The sequence below is a fragment of the Anomaloglossus baeobatrachus genome, unplaced genomic scaffold (genome assembly GCF_048569485.1).
Source record: "Anomaloglossus baeobatrachus isolate aAnoBae1 unplaced genomic scaffold, aAnoBae1.hap1 Scaffold_366, whole genome shotgun sequence".
NCBI lineage: Eukaryota > Metazoa > Chordata > Amphibia > Anura > Aromobatidae > Anomaloglossus > Anomaloglossus baeobatrachus.
In genome coordinates this window covers 196,720-224,203 of record NW_027443010.1, presented here as the reverse complement: position 1 = coordinate 224,203, position 27,484 = coordinate 196,720, and the positions used below count along the sequence as shown (strand labels likewise).

Sequence of the window (27,484 nt, the reverse complement as noted above, 5' to 3'; positions counted from 1 at the left end):
TGTAGGCCCGCCACGTGGAGTAGGCAGCTCTAAGCTCCTCCAGAATCTCACCCTTTTCCAGCAGAGAGCAGTTCAGCTTCCAGGAGCCCGGGCCAATGGGGAAGCCATGGCCCAGCACACCTTGAAAGTGAATGGCTCTGTGGTCAGAGAAGAAGCAGGGGACCATCGAGTGCCCACTCCGCCCAACCGCCCGAGAGGTAAACACAAAGTCAATCCTGGAACGCAGCGAGCCATCGGATCGGCACCATGAATAGTTCACGGATCCGTGTCCGATGGAGCCAACAACGTCCACAAGAGAGGCTTCGGTCACCATCTCAATGAGCAGTTTGGATGTGACGTCCAACTTGGCAGCCGTTCCAGAACTGCGTCCATCCTCCTCAATCGGGCAGTTGAAATCCCCGGCCATCACTACCGTCCTGGCGGTAGCGAGCTGAGGGCGCAGGGCTTGGAGGAGCTCCAGTCGATCGCTCTTCACAGGAGAAGCGTACACATTGATGAACCTGACAGGTTCTCCCGCCCAGGTGCCATCCACGAGCAGTAACCTGCCGCAGACGATTTCCTGAACAGAGTCCAATGTGAAGGCGCTTCCCCTGATCAGCACGGCGACCCCCGCGGACCTACAGTCGCCTCCGCCGGACCAGTAGGATGGGCCATGGGTCCACTCCCTGGCCAGATGGTTGAAGGACCTAGAGGAGGGAAGGGAGCATTCCTGCAGGAAAAATACATCACTAGACTGAGTGTTAAGGAACGCAAAAATTGTCTGACGTCGGAACTTGTCTCTGATGCTCCTAACATTAATGGAAAAGGTGTTAATGTTAGCAGTCATTGGAGGAAAGAGAAAGTTAGCGCAGGCGGTGTGCCTTAGTTACCACTCCGGTCGGGCGGTTCTTCCTCTTTGGCACCTGCTGGTAAGGGTATCTCCAGCAGACCCTCTTCTTCTAGCTGATCGAGCAGGGATGGTGCCTCAGTGGCTTCCGACTCCTCCATTTCTTCTTCGGCCACAAGGGACTCCACCATCTGCTCCAACACGTCCGGTTCTGGGAGGAGGCCATCCTCCTCTTCCTGGGGTGGATTGGGATCCACAATGAACAGCTTGGAAGGTTCTGCGACAGGACTATCTTCCACCTTCCTTTTCCTTTGGCCTGTACCTGAGGAGACAAGAGCTGGAAAATCCTCCTCGGTGAAAAGTGCAAGAGTGCTGAGGTCCTCTGCTCTCATGGTCTGGGGAGGGAGAGTGGGCTTTGGGGGGGGGGTGAGGAGACCGACTGAGGAGTAGGGAAATGAGGTGGAGGTAGTGGAATCCTCAGTAGGGTTGGCCGGGGGGGGAGGGGTTTGGACAGGGGTGACAGGGGGGGGGACCAGGGAGGGGGCAACAGTTTTCTTACCCTTTTTCCTGGACTCCGTGGCTGCTGGGGCATCGGCTGGAGCCACGGTCGCCGGGTTCTTGGCCGCCTTGTCCTTGGCCTCTGTGGCCTTGGTCGTAGCTGCCTTAGTCGACGAAGCTGTGACTACCCGATACTGGGTCACCGCGGCAACCCTTGCCCAGGATTTCTCCCGCTGTGGGCAGTCCTTGTAAAGGTGGTCCGCCTGTCCACATAGGTTGCAAGTCTTCTTCTTTGGGCAGTCCTTGGAGCTGTGTCCCGTCACCCGGCAAACCCTGCAGGCATCCTCCTTGCAGGTCTTCATCGAATGCCCTTTCCCGCCACATTTCCTGCAGTTGTGTGGCATGTCCGGGTAGTAGATGAGACCAAAGGAGTTTCCCAGAGAGAATGTCGGGGGCAGGTGCTGGAGACCATCCTCGGATGCTGGTTCCCTGTAGAGTCGAACGGTTACTGACCACTTACCCGTCCAGAATCCGTTGCCGTTAAGGATGTGGGATGGCTCCCTCACCACTGTGCAGAGACGTCCCAGGAACGTGGAGATGTCTCTTCCTGGGGTGTGCGGGTTCCGCATGGAGACCGTGATCCTCTTCTCATCCCTCTGTATAGGACAGGATCCTAAAAAAGAATGAAAAGGGGAGTCCGGCATCGCTGCGTTCATCGCCTCCCAGTATCTCCTGCAGGCATTCACCGTGGCAAAGGTTACCAGAAAAATGCCAGTCATGAAGGTCTGGACACTCAGGGTTTCCGCCCTGGAGAAGCCCTGATCCAGAATCATCTTCTTGCAGAACACGTCGCTGGACATGTCCGGCAACCTACCATCCACCGCCTTTAGCTTCAGGGCGACCGTCTGCCGCATCCAAGGCTCCAGGGTTGGAGCCTTTTCAGGCGGCGTCCGGGCTCCCTCCGGCTGGCTGGCGTCGGAGGTAGGGGCCTCTTGGGCCGAAGAAGCCTCTGGATGAGCCTTCCTGGAGGTCCCTGGGTCCTGAGCCTTCTTGGCTGCCTTCTCTGGCTTGCTTGCCATGGCTGGTTCCTGCTTGAGTTCCCGGAGCTGGATCTTGGATTCTTCTCCGGGTGTCTTCTCCCGCTGTGTTCCTCCTCGAAGTTCCTCTGGTCTCCCCAAGTCTTCTCCGAGCCTTCGTCTTCTTGCTTCTTTCTGCCAAGCTCTTCTTCCGTCCGATCTCCCTCTTCCGGTCTCGGCTGGGCTTCGGAGCTCGTCTCCCTGATCGTATCTCGTCAAGTGTAGCTAGCTCAGTTTGTTCTGATAAGAACAGATACTACACTTGATCTTAGCCAAAAGGCCGAGAAGCGATAACCAGAATTGGTTTGGGCCTCGAGTGGCACCCTGGCCTATGCCGGACACATCTTAGGGAGAGAGAGCGAGAGGGAGACAAACCCACGCCTACACAAGACATTTTGTCACCCAAGCCAACCCTTGAAAAGGCTGCTTTGCAGAGCCAAAACAAGAAGAATGGTGCGTTTTGCAGCCGCCGCCCACTGCAATGAATCTGAATAACTCCTCCTTTAGGGCGCAAGCAACTCCCCTCCCCCTTGCAGTCTTTCCAATTCACGATACAAAAAGACGGACAGGACAGGTTGCCTGACTTTCCGTCACTGCCACCCTTTGCCATCCTTACCCGTAGAAAGCCCTTTCATCATCCCCAAACCCTAATCTTTTCCCTTTCCTTCCCAGCCCCCAAACCCTGCCCTCTGTACCTTTCTCACCACCCGCTTCCCTTCTCCTGTCATCCCCCTACCACCCGGGAAAAAAAGAGATTGCCCCCTCCTTCCACTAGCCCACCCTCCCACCCAAAGAACAACTTCTTCTGCGCAGCTTGTTTTCTAGGCAGCAGCGCTATTGTGATGTCATCGGGGGGCATTGTGACAAGCCGCCAGTGTTCCGTCTCTTCATGTTGTGCACAGTTCAAACGGAAAATACATCAACAGGCAGACTACAGAAAAGCTTACTATCAAAGGTTAGAGGGGGGCTTTCTCAGAGGGCTTTTTACAGTTTTTCTATTCCCAATTAGCCGTTTAAGTGTACTTATTGAAAGTAGTAATTCTTTCATAGGCCGCCCTTTCTTAGTATTTGACGTTCCTTATATTGCGGTATGAGGCTTCGCAGTAGGTTGCAAACATTCATCACCCATGACTGTCCCCAATTGAGCTCAGAAGCTCAATGTCTATCATGACCTCTCTTTTAGAATGTCCAAGAGCAAGCAAACTATTCCTCCAGGAGAGGGCGCCAACAGACTACTAAAGAGATCATCATTACTCAAAGAAAACCCCAAAAACCAATGCATGATAGGAATAAACAGGTAACTTTCTTTGGAGTGGAAGCGGAGAGATCGCACCAGATGCCAATTCTAGATGTTATCACACCTGTGGTCACTGCAGCAGCAGGTGAATCCACTTTGTCCAAAAGGGATCTATTCCATTCAATTGCAAATGATCTAGATAAGACAGAGAACTGCAGCACGGGGACATAGCCGAGTTGGTCAGGTTGAGTGGTGATGAGTTTGCTATTTGGATGAATAAAGAAAGTCAAAAGTGTGAAAGATAAAAAACAAAAGGAGGAAGTGTGAAAAGTGAATGGGCCAAATTGAGGTGCATATGAAGACGTATGCTTTCTTCCAATTCATTAAATCGGGCTAATATGAATCAGGTGAATTGAGTTCTGCTTTTGGAAACTGGGTTAAGAAGGGGTGCACCGTTCCTGGAGGTACTGCAATACCAGGTCAATGCGTGTAGTGGACAGAGCAAGCTCTTTTTCCATCTCCCTGTTCTAAAAATCCATTTAATATATGGTCCCCAGATAGGGGACGTATCAGATATTAAACTGATAAGAACAGATACTACACTTGATCTTAGCCAAAAGGCCGAGAAGCGATAACCAGAATTGGTTTGGGCCTCGAGTGGCACCCTGGCCTATGCCGGACACATCTTAGGGAGAGAGAGCGAGAGGGAGACAAACCCACGCCTACACAAGACATTTTGTCACCCAAGCCAACCCTTGAAAAGGCTGCTTTGCAGAGCCAAAACAAGAAGAATGGTGCGTTTTGCAGCCGCCGCCCACTGCAATGAATCTGAATAACTCCTCCTTTAGGGCGCAAGCAACTCCCCTCCCCCTTGCAGTCTTTCCAATTCACGATACAAAAAGACGGACAGGACAGGTTGCCTGACTTTCCGTCACTGCCACCCTTTGCCATCCTTACCCGTAGAAAGCCCTTTCATCATCCCCAAACCCTAATCTTTTCCCTTTCCTTCCCAGCCCCCAAACCCTGCCCTCTGTACCTTTCTCACCACCCGCTTCCCTTCTCCTGTCATCCCCCTACCACCCGGGAAAAAAAGAGATTGCCCCCTCCTTCCACTAGCCCACCCTCCCACCCAAAGAACAACTTCTTCTGCGCAGCTTGTTTTCTAGGCAGCAGCGCTATTGTGATGTCATCGGGGGGCATTGTGACAAGCCGCCAGTGTTCCGTCTCTTCATGTTGTGCACAGTTCAAACGGAAAATACATCAACAGGCAGACTACAGAAAAGCTTACTATCAAAGGTTAGAGGGGGGCTTTCTCAGAGGGCTTTTTACAGTTTTTCTATTCCCAATTAGCCGTTTAAGTGTACTTATTGAAAGTAGTAATTCTTTCATAGGCCGCCCTTTCTTAGTATTTGACGTTCCTTATATTGCGGTATGAGGCTTCGCAGTAGGTTGCAAACATTCATCACCCATGACTGTCCCCAATTGAGCTCAGAAGCTCAATGTCTATCATGACCTCTCTTTTAGAATGTCCAAGAGCAAGCAAACTATTCCTCCAGGAGAGGGCGCCAACAGACTACTAAAGAGATCATCATTACTCAAAGAAAACCCCAAAAACCAATGCATGATAGGAATAAACAGGTAACTTTCTTTGGAGTGGAAGCGGAGAGATCGCACCAGATGCCAATTCTAGATGTTATCACACCTGTGGTCACTGCAGCAGCAGGTGAATCCACTTTGTCCAAAAGGGATCTATTCCATTCAATTGCAAATGATCTAGATAAGACAGAGAACTGCAGCACGGGGACATAGCCGAGTTGGTCAGGTTGAGTGGTGATGAGTTTGCTATTTGGATGAATAAAGAAAGTCAAAAGTGTGAAAGATAAAAAACAAAAGGAGGAAGTGTGAAAAGTGAATGGGCCAAATTGAGGTGCATATGAAGACGTATGCTTTCTTCCAATTCATTAAATCGGGCTAATATGAATCAGGTGAATTGAGTTCTGCTTTTGGAAACTGGGTTAAGAAGGGGTGCACCGTTCCTGGAGGTACTGCAATACCAGGTCAATGCGTGGAGTGGACAGAGCAAGCTCTTTTTCCATCTCCCTGTTCTAAAAATCCATTTAATATATGGTCCCCAGATAGGGGACGTATCAGATATTAAACTGATAAGAACAGATACTACACTTGATCTTAGCCAAAAGGCCGAGAAGCGATAACCAGAATTGGTTTGGGCCTCGAGTGGCACCCTGGCCTATGCCGGACACATCTTAGGGAGAGAGAGCGAGAGGGAGACAAACCCACGCCTACACAAGACATTTTGTCACCCAAGCCAACCCTTGAAAAGGCTGCTTTGCAGAGCCAAAACAAGAAGAATGGTGCGTTTTGCAGCCGCCGCCCACTGCAATGAATCTGAATAACTCCTCCTTTAGGGCGCAAGCAACTCCCCTCCCCCTTGCAGTCTTTCCAATTCACGATACAAAAAGACGGACAGGACAGGTTGCCTGACTTTCCGTCACTGCCACCCTTTGCCATCCTTACCCGTAGAAAGCCCTTTCATCATCCCCAAACCCTAATCTTTTCCCTTTCCTTCCCAGCCCCCAAACCCTGCCCTCTGTACCTTTCTCACCACCCGCTTCCCTTCTCCTGTCATCCCCCTACCACCCGGGAAAAAAAGAGATTGCCCCCTCCTTCCACTAGCCCACCCTCCCACCCAAAGAACAACTTCTTCTGCGCAGCTTGTTTTCTAGGCAGCAGCGCTATTGTGATGTCATCGGGGGGCATTGTGACAAGCCGCCAGTGTTCCGTCTCTTCATGTTGTGCACAGTTCAAACGGAAAATACATCAACAGGCAGACTACAGAAAAGCTTACTATCAAAGGTTAGAGGGGGGCTTTCTCAGAGGGCTTTTTACAGTTTTTCTATTCCCAATTAGCCGTTTAAGTGTACTTATTGAAAGTAGTAATTCTTTCATAGGCCGCCCTTTCTTAGTATTTGACGTTCCTTATATTGCGGTATGAGGCTTCGCAGTAGGTTGCAAACATTCATCACCCATGACTGTCCCCAATTGAGCTCAGAAGCTCAATGTCTATCATGACCTCTCTTTTAGAATGTCCAAGAGCAAGCAAACTATTCCTCCAGGAGAGGGCGCCAACAGACTACTAAAGAGATCATCATTACTCAAAGAAAACCCCAAAAACCAATGCATGATAGGAATAAACAGGTAACTTTCTTTGGAGTGGAAGCGGAGAGATCGCACCAGATGCCAATTCTAGATGTTATCACACCTGTGGTCACTGCAGCAGCAGGTGAATCCACTTTGTCCAAAAGGGATCTATTCCATTCAATTGCAAATGATCTAGATAAGACAGAGAACTGCAGCACGGGGACATAGCCGAGTTGGTCAGGTTGAGTGGTGATGAGTTTGCTATTTGGATGAATAAAGAAAGTCAAAAGTGTGAAAGATAAAAAACAAAAGGAGGAAGTGTGAAAAGTGAATGGGCCAAATTGAGGTGCATATGAAGACGTATGCTTTCTTCCAATTCATTAAATCGGGCTAATATGAATCAGGTGAATTGAGTTCTGCTTTTGGAAACTGGGTTAAGAAGGGGTGCACCGTTCCTGGAGGTACTGCAATACCAGGTCAATGCGTGGAGTGGACAGAGCAAGCTCTTTTTCCATCTCCCTGTTCTAAAAATCCATTTAATATATGGTCCCCAGATAGGGGACGTATCAGATATTAAACTGATAAGAACAGATACTACACTTGATCTTAGCCAAAAGGCCGAGAAGCGATAACCAGAATTGGTTTGGGCCTCGAGTGGCACCCTGGCCTATGCCGGACACATCTTAGGGAGAGAGAGCGAGAGGGAGACAAACCCACGCCTACACAAGACATTTTGTCACCCAAGCCAACCCTTGAAAAGGCTGCTTTGCAGAGCCAAAACAAGAAGAATGGTGCGTTTTGCAGCCGCCGCCCACTGCAATGAATCTGAATAACTCCTCCTTTAGGGCGCAAGCAACTCCCCTCCCCCTTGCAGTCTTTCCAATTCACGATACAAAAAGACGGACAGGACAGGTTGCCTGACTTTCCGTCACTGCCACCCTTTGCCATCCTTACCCGTAGAAAGCCCTTTCATCATCCCCAAACCCTAATCTTTTCCCTTTCCTTCCCAGCCCCCAAACCCTGCCCTCTGTACCTTTCTCACCACCCGCTTCCCTTCTCCTGTCATCCCCCTACCACCCGGGAAAAAAAGAGATTGCCCCCTCCTTCCACTAGCCCACCCTCCCACCCAAAGAACAACTTCTTCTGCGCAGCTTGTTTTCTAGGCAGCAGCGCTATTGTGATGTCATCGGGGGGCATTGTGACAAGCCGCCAGTGTTCCGTCTCTTCATGTTGTGCACAGTTCAAACGGAAAATACATCAACAGGCAGACTACAGAAAAGCTTACTATCAAAGGTTAGAGGGGGGCTTTCTCAGAGGGCTTTTTACAGTTTTTCTATTCCCAATTAGCCGTTTAAGTGTACTTATTGAAAGTAGTAATTCTTTCATAGGCCGCCCTTTCTTAGTATTTGACGTTCCTTATATTGCGGTATGAGGCTTCGCAGTAGGTTGCAAACATTCATCACCCATGACTGTCCCCAATTGAGCTCAGAAGCTCAATGTCTATCATGACCTCTCTTTTAGAATGTCCAAGAGCAAGCAAACTATTCCTCCAGGAGAGGGCGCCAACAGACTACTAAAGAGATCATCATTACTCAAAGAAAACCCCAAAAACCAATGCATGATAGGAATAAACAGGTAACTTTCTTTGGAGTGGAAGCGGAGAGATCGCACCAGATGCCAATTCTAGATGTTATCACACCTGTGGTCACTGCAGCAGCAGGTGAATCCACTTTGTCCAAAAGGGATCTATTCCATTCAATTGCAAATGATCTAGATAAGACAGAGAACTGCAGCACGGGGACATAGCCGAGTTGGTCAGGTTGAGTGGTGATGAGTTTGCTATTTGGATGAATAAAGAAAGTCAAAAGTGTGAAAGATAAAAAACAAAAGGAGGAAGTGTGAAAAGTGAATGGGCCAAATTGAGGTGCATATGAAGACGTATGCTTTCTTCCAATTCATTAAATCGGGCTAATATGAATCAGGTGAATTGAGTTCTGCTTTTGGAAACTGGGTTAAGAAGGGGTGCACCGTTCCTGGAGGTACTGCAATACCAGGTCAATGCGTGGAGTGGACAGAGCAAGCTCTTTTTCCATCTCCCTGTTCTAAAAATCCATTTAATATATGGTCCCCAGATAGGGGACGTATCAGATATTAAACTGATAAGAACAGATACTACACTTGATCTTAGCCAAAAGGCCGAGAAGCGATAACCAGAATTGGTTTGGGCCTCGAGTGGCACCCTGGCCTATGCCGGACACATCTTAGGGAGAGAGAGCGAGAGGGAGACAAACCCACGCCTACACAAGACATTTTGTCACCCAAGCCAACCCTTGAAAAGGCTGCTTTGCAGAGCCAAAACAAGAAGAATGGTGCGTTTTGCAGCCGCCGCCCACTGCAATGAATCTGAATAACTCCTCCTTTAGGGCGCAAGCAACTCCCCTCCCCCTTGCAGTCTTTCCAATTCACGATACAAAAAGACGGACAGGACAGGTTGCCTTACTTTCCGTCACTGCCACCCTTTGCCATCCTTACCCGTAGAAAGCCCTTTCATCATCCCCAAACCCTAATCTTTTCCCTTTCCTTCCCAGCCCCCAAACCCTGCCCTCTGTACCTTTCTCACCACCCGCTTCCCTTCTCCTGTCATCCCCCTACCACCCGGGAAAAAAAGAGATTGCCCCCTCCTTCCACTAGCCCACCCTCCCACCCAAAGAACAACTTCTTCTGCGCAGCTTGTTTTCTAGGCAGCAGCGCTATTGTGATGTCATCGGGGGGCATTGTGACAAGCCGCCAGTGTTCCGTCTCTTCATGTTGTGCACAGTTCAAACGGAAAATACATCAACAGGCAGACTACAGAAAAGCTTACTATCAAAGGTTAGAGGGGGGCTTTCTCAGAGGGCTTTTTACAGTTTTTCTATTCCCAATTAGCCGTTTAAGTGTACTTATTGAAAGTAGTAATTCTTTCATAGGCCGCCCTTTCTTAGTATTTGACGTTCCTTATATTGCGGTATGAGGCTTCGCAGTAGGTTGCAAACATTCATCACCCATGACTGTCCCCAATTGAGCTCAGAAGCTCAATGTCTATCATGACCTCTCTTTTAGAATGTCCAAGAGCAAGCAAACTATTCCTCCAGGAGAGGGCGCCAACAGACTACTAAAGAGATCATCATTACTCAAAGAAAACCCCAAAAACCAATGCATGATAGGAATAAACAGGTAACTTTCTTTGGAGTGGAAGCGGAGAGATCGCACCAGATGCCAATTCTAGATGTTATCACACCTGTGGTCACTGCAGCAGCAGGTGAATCCACTTTGTCCAAAAGGGATCTATTCCATTCAATTGCAAATGATCTAGATAAGACAGAGAACTGCAGCACGGGGACATAGCCGAGTTGGTCAGGTTGAGTGGTGATGAGTTTGCTATTTGGATGAATAAAGAAAGTCAAAAGTGTGAAAGATAAAAAACAAAAGGAGGAAGTGTGAAAAGTGAATGGGCCAAATTGAGGTGCATATGAAGACGTATGCTTTCTTCCAATTCATTAAATCGGGCTAATATGAATCAGGTGAATTGAGTTCTGCTTTTGGAAACTGGGTTAAGAAGGGGTGCACCGTTCCTGGAGGTACTGCAATACCAGGTCAATGCGTGGAGTGGACAGAGCAAGCTCTTTTTCCATCTCCCTGTTCTAAAAATCCATTTAATATATGGTCCCCAGATAGGGGACGTATCAGATATTAAACTGATAAGAACAGATACTACACTTGATCTTAGCCAAAAGGCCGAGAAGCGATAACCAGAATTGGTTTGGGCCTCGAGTGGCACCCTGGCCTATGCCGGACACATCTTAGGGAGAGAGAGCGAGAGGGAGACAAACCCACGCCTACACAAGACATTTTGTCACCCAAGCCAACCCTTGAAAAGGCTGCTTTGCAGAGCCAAAACAAGAAGAATGGTGCGTTTTGCAGCCGCCGCCCACTGCAATGAATCTGAATAACTCCTCCTTTAGGGCGCAAGCAACTCCCCTCCCCCTTGCAGTCTTTCCAATTCACGATACAAAAAGACGGACAGGACAGGTTGCCTGACTTTCCGTCACTGCCACCCTTTGCCATCCTTACCCGTAGAAAGCCCTTTCATCATCCCCAAACCCTAATCTTTTCCCTTTCCTTCCCAGCCCCCAAACCCTGCCCTCTGTACCTTTCTCACCACCCGCTTCCCTTCTCCTGTCATCCCCCTACCACCCGGGAAAAAAAGAGATTGCCCCCTCCTTCCACTAGCCCACCCTCCCACCCAAAGAACAACTTCTTCTGCGCAGCTTGTTTTCTAGGCAGCAGCGCTATTGTGATGTCATCGGGGGGCATTGTGACAAGCCGCCAGTGTTCCGTCTCTTCATGTTGTGCACAGTTCAAACGGAAAATACATCAACAGGCAGACTACAGAAAAGCTTACTATCAAAGGTTAGAGGGGGGCTTTCTCAGAGGGCTTTTTACAGTTTTTCTATTCCCAATTAGCCGTTTAAGTGTACTTATTGAAAGTAGTAATTCTTTCATAGGCCGCCCTTTCTTAGTATTTGACGTTCCTTATATTGCGGTATGAGGCTTCGCAGTAGGTTGCAAACATTCATCACCCATGACTGTCCCCAATTGAGCTCAGAAGCTCAATGTCTATCATGACCTCTCTTTTAGAATGTCCAAGAGCAAGCAAACTATTCCTCCAGGAGAGGGCGCCAACAGACTACTAAAGAGATCATCATTACTCAAAGAAAACCCCAAAAACCAATGCATGATAGGAATAAACAGGTAACTTTCTTTGGAGTGGAAGCGGAGAGATCGCACCAGATGCCAATTCTAGATGTTATCACACCTGTGGTCACTGCAGCAGCAGGTGAATCCACTTTGTCCAAAAGGGATCTATTCCATTCAATTGCAAATGATCTAGATAAGACAGAGAACTGCAGCACGGGGACATAGCCGAGTTGGTCAGGTTGAGTGGTGATGAGTTTGCTATTTGGATGAATAAAGAAAGTCAAAAGTGTGAAAGATAAAAAACAAAAGGAGGAAGTGTGAAAAGTGAATGGGCCAAATTGAGGTGCATATGAAGACGTATGCTTTCTTCCAATTCATTAAATCGGGCTAATATGAATCAGGTGAATTGAGTTCTGCTTTTGGAAACTGGGTTAAGAAGGGGTGCACCGTTCCTGGAGGTACTGCAATACCAGGTCAATGCGTGGAGTGGACAGAGCAAGCTCTTTTTCCATCTCCCTGTTCTAAAAATCCATTTAATATATGGTCCCCAGATAGGGGACGTATCAGATATTAAACTGATAAGAACAGATACTACACTTGATCTTAGCCAAAAGGCCGAGAAGCGATAACCAGAATTGGTTTGGGCCTCGAGTGGCACCCTGGCCTATGCCGGACACATCTTAGGGAGAGAGAGCGAGAGGGAGACAAACCCACGCCTACACAAGACATTTTGTCACCCAAGCCAACCCTTGAAAAGGCTGCTTTGCAGAGCCAAAACAAGAAGAATGGTGCGTTTTGCAGCCGCCGCCCACTGCAATGAATCTGAATAACTCCTCCTTTAGGGCGCAAGCAACTCCCCTCCCCCTTGCAGTCTTTCCAATTCACGATACAAAAAGACGGACAGGACAGGTTGCCTGACTTTCCGTCACTGCCACCCTTTGCCATCCTTACCCGTAGAAAGCCCTTTCATCATCCCCAAACCCTAATCTTTTCCCTTTCCTTCCCAGCCCCCAAACCCTGCCCTCTGTACCTTTCTCACCACCCGCTTCCCTTCTCCTGTCATCCCCCTACCACCCGGGAAAAAAAGAGATTGCCCCCTCCTTCCACTAGCCCACCCTCCCACCCAAAGAACAACTTCTTCTGCGCAGCTTGTTTTCTAGGCAGCAGCGCTATTGTGATGTCATCGGGGGGCATTGTGACAAGCCGCCAGTGTTCCGTCTCTTCATGTTGTGCACAGTTCAAACGGAAAATACATCAACAGGCAGACTACAGAAAAGCTTACTATCAAAGGTTAGAGGGGGGCTTTCTCAGAGGGCTTTTTACAGTTTTTCTATTCCCAATTAGCCGTTTAAGTGTACTTATTGAAAGTAGTAATTCTTTCATAGGCCGCCCTTTCTTAGTATTTGACGTTCCTTATATTGCGGTATGAGGCTTCGCAGTAGGTTGCAAACATTCATCACCCATGACTGTCCCCAATTGAGCTCAGAAGCTCAATGTCTATCATGACCTCTCTTTTAGAATGTCCAAGAGCAAGCAAACTATTCCTCCAGGAGAGGGCGCCAACAGACTACTAAAGAGATCATCATTACTCAAAGAAAACCCCAAAAACCAATGCATGATAGGAATAAACAGGTAACTTTCTTTGGAGTGGAAGCGGAGAGATCGCACCAGATGCCAATTCTAGATGTTATCACACCTGTGGTCACTGCAGCAGCAGGTGAATCCACTTTGTCCAAAAGGGATCTATTCCATTCAATTGCAAATGATCTAGATAAGACAGAGAACTGCAGCACGGGGACATAGCCGAGTTGGTCAGGTTGAGTGGTGATGAGTTTGCTATTTGGATGAATAAAGAAAGTCAAAAGTGTGAAAGATAAAAAACAAAAGGAGGAAGTGTGAAAAGTGAATGGGCCAAATTGAGGTGCATATGAAGACGTATGCTTTCTTCCAATTCATTAAATCGGGCTAATATGAATCAGGTGAATTGAGTTCTGCTTTTGGAAACTGGGTTAAGAAGGGGTGCACCGTTCCTGGAGGTACTGCAATACCAGGTCAATGCGTGGAGTGGACAGAGCAAGCTCTTTTTCCATCTCCCTGTTCTAAAAATCCATTTAATATATGGTCCCCAGATAGGGGACGTATCAGATATTAAACTGATAAGAACAGATACTACACTTGATCTTAGCCAAAAGGCCGAGAAGCGATAACCAGAATTGGTTTGGGCCTCGAGTGGCACCCTGGCCTATGCCGGACACATCTTAGGGAGAGAGAGCGAGAGGGAGACAAACCCACGCCTACACAAGACATTTTGTCACCCAAGCCAACCCTTGAAAAGGCTGCTTTGCAGAGCCAAAACAAGAAGAATGGTGCGTTTTGCAGCCGCCGCCCACTGCAATGAATCTGAATAACTCCTCCTTTAGGGCGCAAGCAACTCCCCTCCCCCTTGCAGTCTTTCCAATTCACGATACAAAAAGACGGACAGGACAGGTTGCCTGACTTTCCGTCACTGCCACCCTTTGCCATCCTTACCCGTAGAAAGCCCTTTCATCATCCCCAAACCCTAATCTTTTCCCTTTCCTTCCCAGCCCCCAAACCCTGCCCTCTGTACCTTTCTCACCACCCGCTTCCCTTCTCCTGTCATCCCCCTACCACCCGGGAAAAAAAGAGATTGCCCCCTCCTTCCACTAGCCCACCCTCCCACCCAAAGAACAACTTCTTCTGCGCAGCTTGTTTTCTAGGCAGCAGCGCTATTGTGATGTCATCGGGGGGCATTGTGACAAGCCGCCAGTGTTCCGTCTCTTCATGTTGTGCACAGTTCAAACGGAAAATACATCAACAGGCAGACTACAGAAAAGCTTACTATCAAAGGTTAGAGGGGGGCTTTCTCAGAGGGCTTTTTACAGTTTTTCTATTCCCAATTAGCCGTTTAAGTGTACTTATTGAAAGTAGTAATTCTTTCATAGGCCGCCCTTTCTTAGTATTTGACGTTCCTTATATTGCGGTATGAGGCTTCGCAGTAGGTTGCAAACATTCATCACCCATGACTGTCCCCAATTGAGCTCAGAAGCTCAATGTCTATCATGACCTCTCTTTTAGAATGTCCAAGAGCAAGCAAACTATTCCTCCAGGAGAGGGCGCCAACAGACTACTAAAGAGATCATCATTACTCAAAGAAAACCCCAAAAACCAATGCATGATAGGAATAAACAGGTAACTTTCTTTGGAGTGGAAGCGGAGAGATCGCACCAGATGCCAATTCTAGATGTTATCACACCTGTGGTCACTGCAGCAGCAGGTGAATCCACTTTGTCCAAAAGGGATCTATTCCATTCAATTGCAAATGATCTAGATAAGACAGAGAACTGCAGCACGGGGACATAGCCGAGTTGGTCAGGTTGAGTGGTGATGAGTTTGCTATTTGGATGAATAAAGAAAGTCAAAAGTGTGAAAGATAAAAAACAAAAGGAGGAAGTGTGAAAAGTGAATGGGCCAAATTGAGGTGCATATGAAGACGTATGCTTTCTTCCAATTCATTAAATCGGGCTAATATGAATCAGGTGAATTGAGTTCTGCTTTTGGAAACTGGGTTAAGAAGGGGTGCACCGTTCCTGGAGGTACTGCAATACCAGGTCAATGCGTGGAGTGGACAGAGCAAGCTCTTTTTCCATCTCCCTGTTCTAAAAATCCATTTAATATATGGTCCCCAGATAGGGGACGTATCAGATATTAAACTGATAAGAACAGATACTACACTTGATCTTAGCCAAAAGGCCGAGAAGCGATAACCAGAATTGGTTTGGGCCTCGAGTGGCACCCTGGCCTATGCCGGACACATCTTAGGGAGAGAGAGCGAGAGGGAGACAAACCCACGCCTACACAAGACATTTTGTCACCCAAGCCAACCCTTGAAAAGGCTGCTTTGCAGAGCCAAAACAAGAAGAATGGTGCGTTTTGCAGCCGCCGCCCACTGCAATGAATCTGAATAACTCCTCCTTTAGGGCGCAAGCAACTCCCCTCCCCCTTGCAGTCTTTCCAATTCACGATACAAAAAGACGGACAGGACAGGTTGCCTGACTTTCCGTCACTGCCACCCTTTGCCATCCTTACCCGTAGAAAGCCCTTTCATCATCCCCAAACCCTAATCTTTTCCCTTTCCTTCCCAGCCCCCAAACCCTGCCCTCTGTACCTTTCTCACCACCCGCTTCCCTTCTCCTGTCATCCCCCTACCACCCGGGAAAAAAAGAGATTGCCCCCTCCTTCCACTAGCCCACCCTCCCACCCAAAGAACAACTTCTTCTGCGCAGCTTGTTTTCTAGGCAGCAGCGCTATTGTGATGTCATCGGGGGGCATTGTGACAAGCCGCCAGTGTTCCGTCTCTTCATGTTGTGCACAGTTCAAACGGAAAATACATCAACAGGCAGACTACAGAAAAGCTTACTATCAAAGGTTAGAGGGGGGCTTTCTCAGAGGGCTTTTTACAGTTTTTCTATTCCCAATTAGCCGTTTAAGTGTACTTATTGAAAGTAGTAATTCTTTCATAGGCCGCCCTTTCTTAGTATTTGACGTTCCTTATATTGCGGTATGAGGCTTCGCAGTAGGTTGCAAACATTCATCACCCATGACTGTCCCCAATTGAGCTCAGAAGCTCAATGTCTATCATGACCTCTCTTTTAGAATGTCCAAGAGCAAGCAAACTATTCCTCCAGGAGAGGGCGCCAACAGACTACTAAAGAGATCATCATTACTCAAAGAAAACCCCAAAAACCAATGCATGATAGGAATAAACAGGTAACTTTCTTTGGAGTGGAAGCGGAGAGATCGCACCAGATGCCAATTCTAGATGTTATCACACCTGTGGTCACTGCAGCAGCAGGTGAATCCACTTTGTCCAAAAGGGATCTATTCCATTCAATTGCAAATGATCTAGATAAGACAGAGAACTGCAGCACGGGGACATAGCCGAGTTGGTCAGGTTGAGTGGTGATGAGTTTGCTATTTGGATGAATAAAGAAAGTCAAAAGTGTGAAAGATAAAAAACAAAAGGAGGAAGTGTGAAAAGTGAATGGGCCAAATTGAGGTGCATATGAAGACGTATGCTTTCTTCCAATTCATTAAATCGGGCTAATATGAATCAGGTGAATTGAGTTCTGCTTTTGGAAACTGGGTTAAGAAGGGGTGCACCGTTCCTGGAGGTACTGCAATACCAGGTCAATGCGTGGAGTGGACAGAGCAAGCTCTTTTTCCATCTCCCTGTTCTAAAAATCCATTTAATATATGGTCCCCAGATAGGGGACGTATCAGATATTAAACTGATAAGAACAGATACTACACTTGATCTTAGCCAAAAGGCCGAGAAGCGATAACCAGAATTGGTTTGGGCCTCGAGTGGCACCCTGGCCTATGCCGGACACATCTTAGGGAGAGAGAGCGAGAGGGAGACAAACCCACGCCTACACAAGACATTTTGTCACCCAAGCCAACCCTTGAAAAGGCTGCTTTGCAGAGCCAAAACAAGAAGAATGGTGCGTTTTGCAGCCGCCGCCCCCCACTGCAATGAATCTGAATAACTCCTCCTTTAGGGCGCAAGCAACTCCCCTCCCCCTTGCAGTCTTTCCAATTCACGATACAAAAAGACGGACAGGACAGGTTGCCTGACTTTCCGTCACTGCCACCCTTTGCCATCCTTACCCGTAGAAAGCCCTTTCATCATCCCCAAACCCTAATCTTTTCCCTTTCCTTCCCAGCCCCCAAACCCTGCCCTCTGTACCTTTCTCACCACCCGCTTCCCTTCTCCTGTCATCCCCCTACCACCCGGGAAAAAAAGAGATTGCCCCCTCCTTCCACTAGCCCACCCTCCCACCCAAAGAACAACTTCTTCTGCGCAGCTTGTTTTCTAGGCAGCAGCGCTATTGTGATGTCATCGGGGGGCATTGTGACAAGCCGCCAGTGTTCCGTCTCTTCATGTTGTGCACAGTTCAAACGGAAAATACATCAACAGGCAGACTACAGAAAAGCTTACTATCAAAGGTTAGAGGGGGGCTTTCTCAGAGGGCTTTTTACAGTTTTTCTATTCCCAATTAGCCGTTTAAGTGTACTTATTGAAAGTAGTAATTCTTTCATAGGCCGCCCTTTCTTAGTATTTGACGTTCCTTATATTGCGGTATGAGGCTTCGCAGTAGGTTGCAAACATTCATCACCCATGACTGTCCCCAATTGAGCTCAGAAGCTCAATGTCTATCATGACCTCTCTTTTAGAATGTCCAAGAGCAAGCAAACTATTCCTCCAGGAGAGGGCGCCAACAGACTACTAAAGAGATCATCATTACTCAAAGAAAACCCCAAAAACCAATGCATGATAGGAATAAACAGGTAACTTTCTTTGGAGTGGAAGCGGAGAGATCGCACCAGATGCCAATTCTAGATGTTATCACACCTGTGGTCACTGCAGCAGCAGGTGAATCCACTTTGTCCAAAAGGGATCTATTCCATTCAATTGCAAATGATCTAGATAAGACAGAGAACTGCAGCACGGGGACATAGCCGAGTTGGTCAGGTTGAGTGGTGATGAGTTTGCTATTTGGATGAATAAAGAAAGTCAAAAGTGTGAAAGATAAAAAACAAAAGGAGGAAGTGTGAAAAGTGAATGGGCCAAATTGAGGTGCATATGAAGACGTATGCTTTCTTCCAATTCATTAAATCGGGCTAATATGAATCAGGTGAATTGAGTTCTGCTTTTGGAAACTGGGTTAAGAAGGGGTGCACCGTTCCTGGAGGTACTGCAATACCAGGTCAATGCGTGGAGTGGACAGAGCAAGCTCTTTTTCCATCTCCCTGTTCTAAAAATCCATTTAATATATGGTCCCCAGATAGGGGACGTATCAGATATTAAACTGATAAGAACAGATTTTTGATTTAATGAAGCTTTCCAAAGCACCGCAAAAAATGCATGACCAAAGTCACACCAAAAACAGTGCAAAGGCTAGGATTCGTGTGGACCCCTCCGTGAAGAGAGGGTCCCCAAAAATCAACCCCGTCCCTCCGAGCCAGAAGGCCACAGCAAGGGTCAGGGATCTTCGGTGCTCCCCCAAGCCGAAGCCTGGTTGAGCCTTGTCGTTGCTCCCAGCGTCCACCCAGGCATCTTACCCAAGTGGAGTAGAGAGCTACTAGTTGTTGGTTTCGCAGCCGAAACTGCCCGGACCGTCAACCGGTGTTGGTTTCTCAGCCCAAGGCTAACCGGACCTCCAACCGGGTGTTGGTTTCTCAGCCGAAGCTGACCCGGACCTCCAACCGGGTGTTGGTTTCTCAGCCGAAGCTGACCCGGACCTCCAACCGGGTGTTGGTTTCTCAGCCGAAGCTGACCCGGACCTCCAACCGGGTGTTGGTTTCTCAGCCAAAGCTGACCCAGACCTCCAACCGGGTGTTGGTTTCTCAGCCCAAAGCTGAACGGACCTCCGACCATGATTATAAAAATTTCCCTTCCTAGCCAGAAGGCCAGGATAGAGCAATATGCTCAGAAAGTATGAAAAGGCAAGGTACGGTGTGCTACAGAGCCCAAGGCTCGCCGGGGTCCCAAGCCAGCAAGCTCAGACTCACTCCAGGGTCGTCAATCCTGGGGCACATTGCACCATAGCCCCCACACTTACTCAGTCTAATAGCCTCGATCCTGGTAGGGCCATGGTTTCCTCTAGATGGATATACTATCCTCCCAAAGTACTAACAAGCGCAACCTTCCAGTGTGCATTGCATCATTGTACTAAGGTGGCCGGAGCCTTAAACCACCTTTTCAAACGATACTACACTTGATCTTAGCCAAAAGGCCGAGAAGCGATAACCAGAATTGGTTTGGGCCTCGAGTGGCACCCTGGCCTATGCCGGACACATCTTAGGGAGAGAGAGCGAGAGGGAGACAAACCCACGCCTACACAAGACATTTTGTCACCCAAGCCAACCCTTGAAAAGGCTGCTTTGCAGAGCCAAAACAAGAAGAATGGTGCGTTTTGCAGCCGCCGCCCACTGCAATGAATCTGAATAACTCCTCCTTTAGGGCGCAAGCAACTCCCCTCCCCCTTGCAGTCTTTCCAATTCACGATACAAAAAGACGGACAGGACAGGTTGCCTGACTTTCCGTCACTGCCACCCTTTGCCATCCTTACCCGTAGAAAGCCCTTTCATCATCCCCAAACCCTAATCTTTTCCCTTTCCTTCCCAGCCCCCAAACCCTGCCCTCTGTACCTTTCTCACCACCCGCTTCCCTTCTCCTGTCATCCCCCTACCACCCGGGAAAAAAAGAGATTGCCCCCTCCTTCCACTAGCCCACCCTCCCACCCAAAGAACAACTTCTTCTGCGCAGCTTGTTTTCTAGGCAGCAGCGCTATTGTGATGTCATCGGGGGGCATTGTGACAAGCCGCCAGTGTTCCGTCTCTTCATGTTGTGCACAGTTCAAACGGAAAATACATCAACAGGCAGACTACAGAAAAGCTTACTATCAAAGGTTAGAGGGGGGCTTTCTCAGAGGGCTTTTTACAGTTTTTCTATTCCCAATTAGCCGTTTAAGTGTACTTATTGAAAGTAGTAATTCTTTCATAGGCCGCCCTTTCTTAGTATTTGACGTTCCTTATATTGCGGTATGAGGCTTCGCAGTAGGTTGCAAACATTCATCACCCATGACTGTCCCCAATTGAGCTCAGAAGCTCAATGTCTATCATGACCTCTCTTTTAGAATGTCCAAGAGCAAGCAAACTATTCCTCCAGGAGAGGGCGCCAACAGACTACTAAAGAGATCATCATTACTCAAAGAAAACCCCAAAAACCAATGCATGATAGGAATAAACAGGTAACTTTCTTTGGAGTGGAAGCGGAGAGATCGCACCAGATGCCAATTCTAGATGTTATCACACCTGTGGTCACTGCAGCAGCAGGTGAATCCACTTTGTCCAAAAGGGATCTATTCCATTCAATTGCAAATGATCTAGATAAGACAGAGAACTGCAGCACGGGGACATAGCCGAGTTGGTCAGGTTGAGTGGTGATGAGTTTGCTATTTGGATGAATAAAGAAAGTCAAAAGTGTGAAAGATAAAAAACAAAAGGAGGAAGTGTGAAAAGTGAATGGGCCAAATTGAGGTGCATATGAAGACGTATGCTTTCTTCCAATTCATTAAATCGGGCTAATATGAATCAGGTGAATTGAGTTCTGCTTTTGGAAACTGGGTTAAGAAGGGGTGCACCGTTCCTGGAGGTACTGCAATACCAGGTCAATGCGTGGAGTGGACAGAGCAAGCTCTTTTTCCATCTCCCTGTTCTAAAAATCCATTTAATATATGGTCCCCAGATAGGGGACGTATCAGATATTAAACTGATAAGAACAGATACTACACTTGATCTTAGCCAAAAGGCCGAGAAGCGATAACCAGAATTGGTTTGGGCCTCGAGTGGCACCCTGGCCTATGCCGGACACATCTTAGGGAGAGAGAGCGAGAGGGAGACAAACCCACGCCTACACAAGACATTTTGTCACCCAAGCCAACCCTTGAAAAGGCTGCTTTGCAGAGCCAAAACAAGAAGAATGGTGCGTTTTGCAGCCGCCGCCCACTGCAATGAATCTGAATAACTCCTCCTTTAGGGCGCAAGCAACTCCCCTCCCCCTTGCAGTCTTTCCAATTCACGATACAAAAAGACGGACAGGACAGGTTGCCTGACTTTCCGTCACTGCCACCCTTTGCCATCCTTACCCGTAGAAAGCCCTTTCATCATCCCCAAACCCTAATCTTTTCCCTTTCCTTCCCAGCCCCCAAACCCTGCCCTCTGTACCTTTCTCACCACCCGCTTCCCTTCTCCTGTCATCCCCCTACCACCCGGGAAAAAAAGAGATTGCCCCCTCCTTCCACTAGCCCACCCTCCCACCCAAAGAACAACTTCTTCTGCGCAGCTTGTTTTCTAGGCAGCAGCGCTATTGTGATGTCATCGGGGGGCATTGTGACAAGCCGCCAGTGTTCCGTCTCTTCATGTTGTGCACAGTTCAAACGGAAAATACATCAACAGGCAGACTACAGAAAAGCTTACTATCAAAGGTTAGAGGGGGGCTTTCTCAGAGGGCTTTTTACAGTTTTTCTATTCCCAATTAGCCGTTTAAGTGTACTTATTGAAAGTAGTAATTCTTTCATAGGCCGCCCTTTCTTAGTATTTGACGTTCCTTATATTGCGGTATGAGGCTTCGCAGTAGGTTGCAAACATTCATCACCCATGACTGTCCCCAATTGAGCTCAGAAGCTCAATGTCTATCATGACCTCTCTTTTAGAATGTCCAAGAGCAAGCAAACTATTCCTCCAGGAGAGGGCGCCAACAGACTACTAAAGAGATCATCATTACTCAAAGAAAACCCCAAAAACCAATGCATGATAGGAATAAACAGGTAACTTTCTTTGGAGTGGAAGCGGAGAGATCGCACCAGATGCCAATTCTAGATGTTATCACACCTGTGGTCACTGCAGCAGCAGGTGAATCCACTTTGTCCAAAAGGGATCTATTCCATTCAATTGCAAATGATCTAGATAAGACAGAGAACTGCAGCACGGGGACATAGCCGAGTTGGTCAGGTTGAGTGGTGATGAGTTTGCTATTTGGATGAATAAAGAAAGTCAAAAGTGTGAAAGATAAAAAACAAAAGGAGGAAGTGTGAAAAGTGAATGGGCCAAATTGAGGTGCATATGAAGACGTATGCTTTCTTCCAATTCATTAAATCGGGCTAATATGAATCAGGTGAATTGAGTTCTGCTTTTGGAAACTGGGTTAAGAAGGGGTGCACCGTTCCTGGAGGTACTGCAATACCAGGTCAATGCGTGGAGTGGACAGAGCAAGCTCTTTTTCCATCTCCCTGTTCTAAAAATCCATTTAATATATGGTCCCCAGATAGGGGACGTATCAGATATTAAACTGATAAGAACAGATACTACACTTGATCTTAGCCAAAAGGCCGAGAAGCGATAACCAGAATTGGTTTGGGCCTCGAGTGGCACCCTGGCCTATGCCGGACACATCTTAGGGAGAGAGAGCGAGAGGGAGACAAACCCACGCCTACACAAGACATTTTGTCACCCAAGCCAACCCTTGAAAAGGCTGCTTTGCAGAGCCAAAACAAGAAGAATGGTGCGTTTTGCAGCCGCCGCCCACTGCAATGAATCTGAATAACTCCTCCTTTAGGGCGCAAGCAACTCCCCTCCCCCTTGCAGTCTTTCCAATTCACGATACAAAAAGACGGACAGGACAGGTTGCCTGACTTTCCGTCACTGCCACCCTTTGCCATCCTTACCCGTAGAAAGCCCTTTCATCATCCCCAAACCCTAATCTTTTCCCTTTCCTTCCCAGCCCCCAAACCCTGCCCTCTGTACCTTTCTCACCACCCGCTTCCCTTCTCCTGTCATCCCCCTACCACCCGGGAAAAAAAGAGATTGCCCCCTCCTTCCACTAGCCCACCCTCCCACCCAAAGAACAACTTCTTCTGCGCAGCTTGTTTTCTAGGCAGCAGCGCTATTGTGATGTCATCGGGGGGCATTGTGACAAGCCGCCAGTGTTCCGTCTCTTCATGTTGTGCACAGTTCAAACGGAAAATACATCAACAGGCAGACTACAGAAAAGCTTACTATCAAAGGTTAGAGGGGGGCTTTCTCAGAGGGCTTTTTACAGTTTTTCTATTCCCAATTAGCCGTTTAAGTGTACTTATTGAAAGTAGTAATTCTTTCATAGGCCGCCCTTTCTTAGTATTTGACGTTCCTTATATTGCGGTATGAGGCTTCGCAGTAGGTTGCAAACATTCATCACCCATGACTGTCCCCAATTGAGCTCAGAAGCTCAATGTCTATCATGACCTCTCTTTTAGAATGTCCAAGAGCAAGCAAACTATTCCTCCAGGAGAGGGCGCCAACAGACTACTAAAGAGATCATCATTACTCAAAGAAAACCCCAAAAACCAATGCATGATAGGAATAAACAGGTAACTTTCTTTGGAGTGGAAGCGGAGAGATCGCACCAGATGCCAATTCTAGATGTTATCACACCTGTGGTCACTGCAGCAGCAGGTGAATCCACTTTGTCCAAAAGGGATCTATTCCATTCAATTGCAAATGATCTAGATAAGACAGAGAACTGCAGCACGGGGACATAGCCGAGTTGGTCAGGTTGAGTGGTGATGAGTTTGCTATTTGGATGAATAAAGAAAGTCAAAAGTGTGAAAGATAAAAAACAAAAGGAGGAAGTGTGAAAAGTGAATGGGCCAAATTGAGGTGCATATGAAGACGTATGCTTTCTTCCAATTCATTAAATCGGGCTAATATGAATCAGGTGAATTGAGTTCTGCTTTTGGAAACTGGGTTAAGAAGGGGTGCACCGTTCCTGGAGGTACTGCAATACCAGGTCAATGCGTGGAGTGGACAGAGCAAGCTCTTTTTCCATCTCCCTGTTCTAAAAATCCATTTAATATATGGTCCCCAGATAGGGGACGTATCAGATATTAAACTGATAAGAACAGATACTACACTTGATCTTAGCCAAAAGGCCGAGAAGCGATAACCAGAATTGGTTTGGGCCTCGAGTGGCACCCTGGCCTATGCCGGACACATCTTAGGGAGAGAGAGCGAGAGGGAGACAAACCCACGCCTACACAAGACATTTTGTCACCCAAGCCAACCCTTGAAAAGGCTGCTTTGCAGAGCCAAAACAAGAAGAATGGTGCGTTTTGCAGCCGCCGCCCACTGCAATGAATCTGAATAACTCCTCCTTTAGGGCGCAAGCAACTCCCCTCCCCCTTGCAGTCTTTCCAATTCACGATACAAAAAGACGGACAGGACAGGTTGCCTGACTTTCCGTCACTGCCACCCTTTGCCATCCTTACCCGTAGAAAGCCCTTTCATCATCCCCAAACCCTAATCTTTTCCCTTTCCTTCCCAGCCCCCAAACCCTGCCCTCTGTACCTTTCTCACCACCCGCTTCCCTTCTCCTGTCATCCCCCTACCACCCGGGAAAAAAAGAGATTGCCCCCTCCTTCCACTAGCCCACCCTCCCACCCAAAGAACAACTTCTTCTGCGCAGCTTGTTTTCTAGGCAGCAGCGCTATTGTGATGTCATCGGGGGGCATTGTGACAAGCCGCCAGTGTTCCGTCTCTTCATGTTGTGCACAGTTCAAACGGAAAATACATCAACAGGCAGACTACAGAAAAGCTTACTATCAAAGGTTAGAGGGGGGCTTTCTCAGAGGGCTTTTTACAGTTTTTCTATTCCCAATTAGCCGTTTAAGTGTACTTATTGAAAGTAGTAATTCTTTCATAGGCCGCCCTTTCTTAGTATTTGACGTTCCTTATATTGCGGTATGAGGCTTCGCAGTAGGTTGCAAACATTCATCACCCATGACTGTCCCCAATTGAGCTCAGAAGCTCAATGTCTATCATGACCTCTCTTTTAGAATGTCCAAGAGCAAGCAAACTATTCCTCCAGGAGAGGGCGCCAACAGACTACTAAAGAGATCATCATTACTCAAAGAAAACCCCAAAAACCAATGCATGATAGGAATAAACAGGTAACTTTCTTTGGAGTGGAAGCGGAGAGATCGCACCAGATGCCAATTCTAGATGTTATCACACCTGTGGTCACTGCAGCAGCAGGTGAATCCACTTTGTCCAAAAGGGATCTATTCCATTCAATTGCAAATGATCTAGATAAGACAGAGAACTGCAGCACGGGGACATAGCCGAGTTGGTCAGGTTGAGTGGTGATGAGTTTGCTATTTGGATGAATAAAGAAAGTCAAAAGTGTGAAAGATAAAAAACAAAAGGAGGAAGTGTGAAAAGTGAATGGGCCAAATTGAGGTGCATATGAAGACGTATGCTTTCTTCCAATTCATTAAATCGGGCTAATATGAATCAGGTGAATTGAGTTCTGCTTTTGGAAACTGGGTTAAGAAGGGGTGCACCGTTCCTGGAGGTACTGCAATACCAGGTCAATGCGTGGAGTGGACAGAGCAAGCTCTTTTTCCATCTCCCTGTTCTAAAAATCCATTTAATATATGGTCCCCAGATAGGGGACGTATCAGATATTAAACTGATAAGAACAGATACTACACTTGATCTTAGCCAAAAGGCCGAGAAGCGATAACCAGAATTGGTTTGGGCCTCGAGTGGCACCCTGGCCTATGCCGGACACATCTTAGGGAGAGAGAGCGAGAGGGAGACAAACCCACGCCTACACAAGACATTTTGTCACCCAAGCCAACCCTTGAAAAGGCTGCTTTGCAGAGCCAAAACAAGAAGAATGGTGCGTTTTGCAGCCGCCGCCCACTGCAATGAATCTGAATAACTCCTCCTTTAGGGCGCAAGCAACTCCCCTCCCCCTTGCAGTCTTTCCAATTCACGATACAAAAAGACGGACAGGACAGGTTGCCTGACTTTCCGTCACTGCCACCCTTTGCCATCCTTACCCGTAGAAAGCCCTTTCATCATCCCCAAACCCTAATCTTTTCCCTTTCCTTCCCAGCCCCCAAACCCTGCCCTCTGTACCTTTCTCACCACCCGCTTCCCTTCTCCTGTCATCCCCCTACCACCCGGGAAAAAAAGAGATTGCCCCCTCCTTCCACTAGCCCACCCTCCCACCCAAAGAACAACTTCTTCTGCGCAGCTTGTTTTCTAGGCAGCAGCGCTATTGTGATGTCATCGGGGGGCATTGTGACAAGCCGCCAGTGTTCCGTCTCTTCATGTTGTGCACAGTTCAAACGGAAAATACATCAACAGGCAGACTACAGAAAAGCTTACTATCAAAGGTTAGAGGGGGGCTTTCTCAGAGGGCTTTTTACAGTTTTTCTATTCCCAATTAGCCGTTTAAGTGTACTTATTGAAAGTAGTAATTCTTTCATAGGCCGCCCTTTCTTAGTATTTGACGTTCCTTATATTGCGGTATGAGGCTTCGCAGTAGGTTGCAAACATTCATCACCCATGACTGTCCCCAATTGAGCTCAGAAGCTCAATGTCTATCATGACCTCTCTTTTAGAATGTCCAAGAGCAAGCAAACTATTCCTCCAGGAGAGGGCGCCAACAGACTACTAAAGAGATCATCATTACTCAAAGAAAACCCCAAAAACCAATGCATGATAGGAATAAACAGGTAACTTTCTTTGGAGTGGAAGCGGAGAGATCGCACCAGATGCCAATTCTAGATGTTATCACACCTGTGGTCACTGCAGCAGCAGGTGAATCCACTTTGTCCAAAAGGGATCTATTCCATTCAATTGCAAATGATCTAGATAAGACAGAGAACTGCAGCACGGGGACATAGCCGAGTTGGTCAGGTTGAGTGGTGATGAGTTTGCTATTTGGATGAATAAAGAAAGTCAAAAGTGTGAAAGATAAAAAACAAAAGGAGGAAGTGTGAAAAGTGAATGGGCCAAATTGAGGTGCATATGAAGACGTATGCTTTCTTCCAATTCATTAAATCGGGCTAATATGAATCAGGTGAATTGAGTTCTGCTTTTGGAAACTGGGTTAAGAAGGGGTGCACCGTTCCTGGAGGTACTGCAATACCAGGTCAATGCGTGGAGTGGACAGAGCAAGCTCTTTTTCCATCTCCCTGTTCTAAAAATCCATTTAATATATGGTCCCCAGATAGGGGACGTATCAGATATTAAACTGATAAGAACAGATACTACACTTGATCTTAGCCAAAAGGCCGAGAAGCGATAACCAGAATTGGTTTGGGCCTCGAGTGGCACCCTGGCCTATGCCGGACACATCTTAGGGAGAGAGAGCGAGAGGGAGACAAACCCACGCCTACACAAGACATTTTGTCACCCAAGCCAACCCTTGAAAAGGCTGCTTTGCAGAGCCAAAACAAGAAGAATGGTGCGTTTTGCAGCCGCCGCCCACTGCAATGAATCTGAATAACTCCTCCTTTAGGGCGCAAGCAACTCCCC

At 47.7% G+C, this 27,484-nt stretch overlaps 15 non-coding genes and 2 pseudogenes across 15 annotated transcripts; all 17 read right to left on the bottom strand.

Annotated features, from left to right (window-relative positions):
* Nucleotides 1-2,602: 2,602 nt before the first annotated feature.
* On the bottom strand, nt 2,603-2,692 carry LOC142273882 (U2 spliceosomal RNA; annotated as a pseudogene).
* Nucleotides 2,693-4,079: 1,387 nt separating this feature from the next.
* On the bottom strand, nt 4,080-4,270 carry LOC142273782 (U2 spliceosomal RNA). Its single transcript, XR_012738230.1, has one exon. It is a non-coding gene; the product is annotated as a U2 spliceosomal RNA (small nuclear RNA).
* Nucleotides 4,271-5,657: 1,387 nt separating this feature from the next.
* LOC142273749 (U2 spliceosomal RNA) lies at nt 5,658-5,848 on the bottom strand. Its single transcript, XR_012738200.1, has one exon. It is a non-coding gene; the product is annotated as a U2 spliceosomal RNA (small nuclear RNA).
* Nucleotides 5,849-7,235: 1,387 nt separating this feature from the next.
* LOC142273748 (U2 spliceosomal RNA) lies at nt 7,236-7,426 on the bottom strand. Its single transcript, XR_012738199.1, has one exon. It is a non-coding gene; the product is annotated as a U2 spliceosomal RNA (small nuclear RNA).
* Nucleotides 7,427-8,813: 1,387 nt separating this feature from the next.
* Nucleotides 8,814-9,004, bottom strand: LOC142273747 (U2 spliceosomal RNA). Its single transcript, XR_012738198.1, has one exon. It is a non-coding gene; the product is annotated as a U2 spliceosomal RNA (small nuclear RNA).
* A 1,387-nt stretch (nt 9,005-10,391) lies between these two features.
* Nucleotides 10,392-10,582, bottom strand: LOC142273746 (U2 spliceosomal RNA). Its single transcript, XR_012738197.1, has one exon. It is a non-coding gene; the product is annotated as a U2 spliceosomal RNA (small nuclear RNA).
* A 1,387-nt stretch (nt 10,583-11,969) lies between these two features.
* LOC142273745 (U2 spliceosomal RNA) lies at nt 11,970-12,160 on the bottom strand. The gene has a single exon (XR_012738196.1). It is a non-coding gene; the product is annotated as a U2 spliceosomal RNA (small nuclear RNA).
* Nucleotides 12,161-13,547: 1,387 nt separating this feature from the next.
* LOC142273744 (U2 spliceosomal RNA) lies at nt 13,548-13,738 on the bottom strand. The gene has a single exon (XR_012738195.1). It is a non-coding gene; the product is annotated as a U2 spliceosomal RNA (small nuclear RNA).
* A 1,387-nt stretch (nt 13,739-15,125) lies between these two features.
* LOC142273742 (U2 spliceosomal RNA) lies at nt 15,126-15,316 on the bottom strand. The gene has a single exon (XR_012738194.1). It is a non-coding gene; the product is annotated as a U2 spliceosomal RNA (small nuclear RNA).
* A 1,387-nt stretch (nt 15,317-16,703) lies between these two features.
* On the bottom strand, nt 16,704-16,894 carry LOC142273741 (U2 spliceosomal RNA). Its single transcript, XR_012738193.1, has one exon. It is a non-coding gene; the product is annotated as a U2 spliceosomal RNA (small nuclear RNA).
* A 1,390-nt stretch (nt 16,895-18,284) lies between these two features.
* Nucleotides 18,285-18,477, bottom strand: LOC142273791 (U2 spliceosomal RNA). The gene has a single exon (XR_012738236.1). It is a non-coding gene; the product is annotated as a U2 spliceosomal RNA (small nuclear RNA).
* Nucleotides 18,478-19,220: 743 nt separating this feature from the next.
* LOC142273890 (U2 spliceosomal RNA) lies at nt 19,221-19,362 on the bottom strand (annotated as a pseudogene).
* Nucleotides 19,363-20,749: 1,387 nt separating this feature from the next.
* On the bottom strand, nt 20,750-20,940 carry LOC142273740 (U2 spliceosomal RNA). Its single transcript, XR_012738192.1, has one exon. It is a non-coding gene; the product is annotated as a U2 spliceosomal RNA (small nuclear RNA).
* A 1,387-nt stretch (nt 20,941-22,327) lies between these two features.
* LOC142273738 (U2 spliceosomal RNA) lies at nt 22,328-22,518 on the bottom strand. The gene has a single exon (XR_012738190.1). It is a non-coding gene; the product is annotated as a U2 spliceosomal RNA (small nuclear RNA).
* Nucleotides 22,519-23,905: 1,387 nt separating this feature from the next.
* Nucleotides 23,906-24,096, bottom strand: LOC142273737 (U2 spliceosomal RNA). Its single transcript, XR_012738189.1, has one exon. It is a non-coding gene; the product is annotated as a U2 spliceosomal RNA (small nuclear RNA).
* A 1,387-nt stretch (nt 24,097-25,483) lies between these two features.
* Nucleotides 25,484-25,674, bottom strand: LOC142273736 (U2 spliceosomal RNA). The gene has a single exon (XR_012738188.1). It is a non-coding gene; the product is annotated as a U2 spliceosomal RNA (small nuclear RNA).
* Nucleotides 25,675-27,061: 1,387 nt separating this feature from the next.
* Nucleotides 27,062-27,252, bottom strand: LOC142273735 (U2 spliceosomal RNA). Its single transcript, XR_012738187.1, has one exon. It is a non-coding gene; the product is annotated as a U2 spliceosomal RNA (small nuclear RNA).
* Between the last annotated feature and the right edge of the window lie 232 nt (nt 27,253-27,484).